This window comes from Lolium perenne, chromosome 4 (assembly GCF_019359855.2).
Source record: "Lolium perenne isolate Kyuss_39 chromosome 4, Kyuss_2.0, whole genome shotgun sequence".
NCBI lineage: Eukaryota > Viridiplantae > Streptophyta > Magnoliopsida > Poales > Poaceae > Lolium > Lolium perenne.
The window spans coordinates 215912744-215917045 of record NC_067247.2 but is presented as its reverse complement, the minus strand read 5'-3'; the positions used below and the strand labels follow the sequence as shown (position 1 = coordinate 215917045).

General features: G+C 41.0%; 1 long non-coding RNA gene across 3 annotated transcripts; it reads left to right on the top strand.

Moving 5' to 3' along the window:
- Positions 1 to 1333: 1333 nt before the first annotated feature.
- Positions 1334 to 3889, top strand: LOC127295030 (uncharacterized). 3 transcript variants are annotated; one of them, XR_007847400.2, is made up of 4 exons: positions 1334 to 1485; positions 1848 to 1943; positions 2593 to 3370; positions 3665 to 3889. It is a non-coding gene; the product is annotated as an uncharacterized lncRNA (long non-coding RNA). The 3 variants fall into 3 exon arrangements; XR_007847401.2 differs by having other exon boundaries at positions 2593 to 3387; XR_007847399.2 differs by having other exon boundaries at positions 2593 to 3412.
- Positions 3890 to 4302: the final 413 nt, after the last annotated feature.

Sequence of the window (4302 nt, the reverse complement as noted above, 5' to 3'; positions counted from 1 at the left end):
CTGCGATGTGTCTTTATAATGTTCATGGCTAAAAAAACTCTCTCAACTGATGTTGTTGCCACAGGGAATGTCAATGCAAGAGTAATCAGATGATATACCAATGGAAAGGTCAAATGATGTCCAGTTTGAACCAACTTAATAGCAAGACCACTTAGAGTATCACAAGCTAGAAACTCAGAACTTCTCTTCATGACATCAATGTATATGTTGAGTTGGTCACTTAAGACATAGCAATCATGAGAAGAGAAATCAACCAAATACATAGTTGCAAGCTCAACTAGCTTTTCATTATCAAATCTGCTAAATGAGTCTTTAGGATCAAGGCATGCAATGCACCTTAATAGGCGTGTAGAAGTTTCACCAAACCTGTTGTTCATCTCAGCTATGTTTCTATCAAGCACCTCATTGAATATTTGTACCTTGTAATGATGTAAGCAAGTAACCATCTTACGTGAGCTCCTTGGATAGCCTCTAGCATACACATTGTCATCCATATTCGGCACTGCAATATTTCTTCCCCTACAGAAATTAGTAGCAGCAAGCAATAGAGGCTCCCATCCATCATCTCTCATTTTCTGCAATAGACACTTCACCGAGACAATCATATTCATGGCGCACACAATGTTCTGATCCTTTTGTTGCAAAGCATGTGACAGATCATTTTTTATACCAAGCACTCGAAGCATCAAATGCAAGATAATAACAAACTCAAAGGTTTCCATGTTTATCATATAACCTGAAGCCAAACCTCTCTCCTCGGCATCTGTCCCATCATGAGAAATACTATCCATCACTGAAATCACTGAAATCATCTTTCCAAAACCGCTCCTTTATTGTTCACAAACCTGCAAAACAATATGTTGCAACATTAGAATAGTTATGTGAGTTCTGAGAGCATAATAACTGAATTATGAATTTGTAATAGCAAACAACTAACCTAATCATCACAGCCATTTGCTCCTTGACCGATGCATCACGAGACTCATCAACAAGTAGAGAGAAACAAGAATTCCCAAGCTCCTTGACCGATGCATCACGAGTCCATCACCAAGTGGCGGCTCGCCGGCAGCAGGAGCGGCAGGAGCGGCGGCTCGCCGGCGGCAAGAGCGGCGGCACGCCGGCGGCAGGAGGAGGTCTGGTGCGGTGCGGGCGGTTAGGTCTGGACTCTGTTGCGCTCGTCCCGACCCCGTCCTCGTTCCCCCGTGCTGATGGTCGATGGTCGTTCCCCGATGCCCGTAGCCACTGCCCAGATTTTTTGGCCCATCAGGCAGCCCATACTCAAATGCAATCGGCCCGTGAGGGGGGGCAACCGCCCCACGTTGCCCCACTACTAGCCTCGCCGATGCTTACGACGGACGGCTACAAAGCCACGACTAAGTTGCTGATAGGCGCGGCCTGTAGCTGGAGCCACCAGTTTGGCTATGGTATTCGATCCCGGGTGGTCATGCTGGTTTTGCAGATCGGTGGATGGATGGCCTGCGACTGGTGAGTATCAGTTTCAGCGCAATCCATTACTTATTTGTTTCACCAAATTTATGGGCGATTCCCCTGCTATTGTGGAATTTCATGTATTCTGGTGTCTAAACGCTCAGATTAAATGATTAATGTAGCATGCTTATGAGGATTGTTGATAACTTTTCTGCAATAGATTCAGTTCGGATTTTTTGGGCGATTTGTACCTATTAGTCAACTAGAGTCTTTATCCTCTGTAGCTTATTGACTGATTAAGCTAGATCTGGAGTGCTGTGTGTGTTTTGGCCCTTAAAGATGATACCAAATTTGAACAATACTTTAGTAGCGTGGAAATATAATTTGTGGTATCGCTGCTAACCTCTTTATTGTAACAGGGACAAACTATTAAGAAAGCTTGTGGAAAGTTGAAGCTAGTCGTGATTGGGAAGTGACAATTTGAACCAGATGATGCCAAGCCCAACAATTGAGATGTAAATCATTTCTTTCCAAACTATAGGATTGTCTCTAGCCTGCCGTGTATATTATTTCTTGAGTGATCATCAAACACTGCGAATGATCACTGACCAGTTACTATATTTGCAACTGTTGCATCTTTAGTTCTGTTTGTGGATGAACTGATAGTTATGCATGCCCTGTTTTTGCCATTCCTATTGAGTCATCAATTCACATGTGTCATTCATGGATTCACCATTATGTTACGTTCATAAGAGTATATGAGACAAAATTTGGAAAAAGTCCCCTGTAGCTAGTTGATGATTCACATGACCAGATAATGGGAGCGAACATTGACCAGACATAAAATTCTTCAAACTTATTCAGACTATGTTGTTAAGCTTCACACACATTCAGTCTGGATGCTCTCCTCTCTTTAATTGTATAGCTTCATGAAGGTTGAGAACATGAATTTGGCTATCTCCACGAGGCATAGATAATAGGTGCAGCGGAAATGTTTGCAAACCAGGTTTTACCTTTTGCTACAGTCCTGTACACCCCTCCACCCCGTCCCACCTATTTTGTACATATAAACTTTGCGTGTAAACCTGGTTGAGATTCTTTTCTTGTTGAGTTCTGTACTGCCTGCTCTGTTTTTCTGCTTCTAATTTGTGTGGCGGGTTGCAGAAGTAAAGCAAGGGGAAGCAAAAGGAGAAAAAGGTGCTGAAGTAGAAGCAGATAATCTTGGATAGGCAAGGATGGGCAAGTTCCTGGAATGAGCGCTGTCTGTCTGAACTGGCCTGCTTCTTGACTTCCTTCCACAAGGACAGAGCTAAGAAACTCCTATCCTCGATGAATTTAACGCAATGAAACATGAAGTCTTACTGACCACATGAATGCATACCTTTTCCCCAATGCATTTGTTACTTCATTGGTAAAATAAATATATGCCATGCCTTTGGTACATACTTTGCCATGTAATTTGTATTTAATTCCTTTCTAGTAAATTGGCTCACCTCTTATTCTCCCTGATGCCAAATTGTAATCAGCTAGTAGGTTGACTTCATGACTAACAGCTTTGACAGTAGAAACACAGGTTATTAAGATGGCTTGTACTTTTGATATGGTTTTTAATACAATATCTGCTATACATCTTACTAGTTTTTAAAATGACTTGTATGTTTTTGCTACTCGTTATTTGATTAATGCTGTTATTTTCACCATAGTGGTAGTTCCTGTACTTTTAGTGAAGATTGTATTTTCCTAAAAAGTATTTTACTTTGAACTCTGAACTCTGAACCTCATGTGGCTGTGTGTGCTTTGCAGGTCAGTGATTTCATTCACACAACAAACAACCTTGTACTCCTGGTGGAAGATTCTTGTCATGGAGAGGAGCATCTTTAACAAGATGTCATGGACCATCACTGTTCACACTTCATCATGGTGTGCTTCGCCAAGGCCAACGGTATAAACATGGTTTAGGTCAGCTTTTATTTACAAATTAGTGGTGAGTGATGTTGTAGTAACTAATTTCACATCTCACAAATACCCCATCTGTCACAATAGTTCCAGTACTGATAATTGATGTGATATGTCTTTGAATAATGCTTGTTGTTGAGCTATTGCTACTTTGAGCTGCTATAGGCTTGTAGTTTATCTATTTTAGCTAGGTTTATATATTGAACTGTCGGGTTTATTTGTTGTGTTCTAGCCATTACTTCCATTCAAGCTAAAACTGTGGCTGTTCTTCTTTTGACAGGAGCTCCAGGCTGAAGAAGTTTTAAAAATCTTGAAGTTGTGAAGCCCAACTCAGCAAACACAAGATACTTATTATGATAGTCAGCATATATGGGTTGTGATTATACTGTAATGGTTGTAATGGAGCTAATATTTAAACATTTCCCTGTGTCCTCTATCTGTTTGAAATATCATTATGTCTGATCTGATAATTTGTGAAATAGAAATCTCACTCCAATTCTGTAAACGTTTTGCAATTTTGGACTCCTCTCTCAACTGGTACCTGTCGAATGAGTTGACCATTGAATAGTGGGCCCAGCTGAGTGGTAGGACCAGATTGAAATATAAGGCCGAAATCAAAAAAATATTGAATATAAAAGGTTAGGCCCACAATGGAGAAGGCCAGAATATTGGGCTTGGTCCATTTGCCAAACAGAATTGATAGAACACTTAACATGCTTAGTTGTTGGGCTTGGCCCATTTAGAGCACCAAAATGGACTGGGCTAATTTTGATTAACGACGATTTCATTTCGTCACAATTTTGCCACGTTGGATTGACACATAGGATCTGATGTGGCGTGGCCAAATTGCCAGTGACAATATTGGATCGTCATAGAGGTTACGACGATCCAATATTGTCATAGACGACTATGACGTTT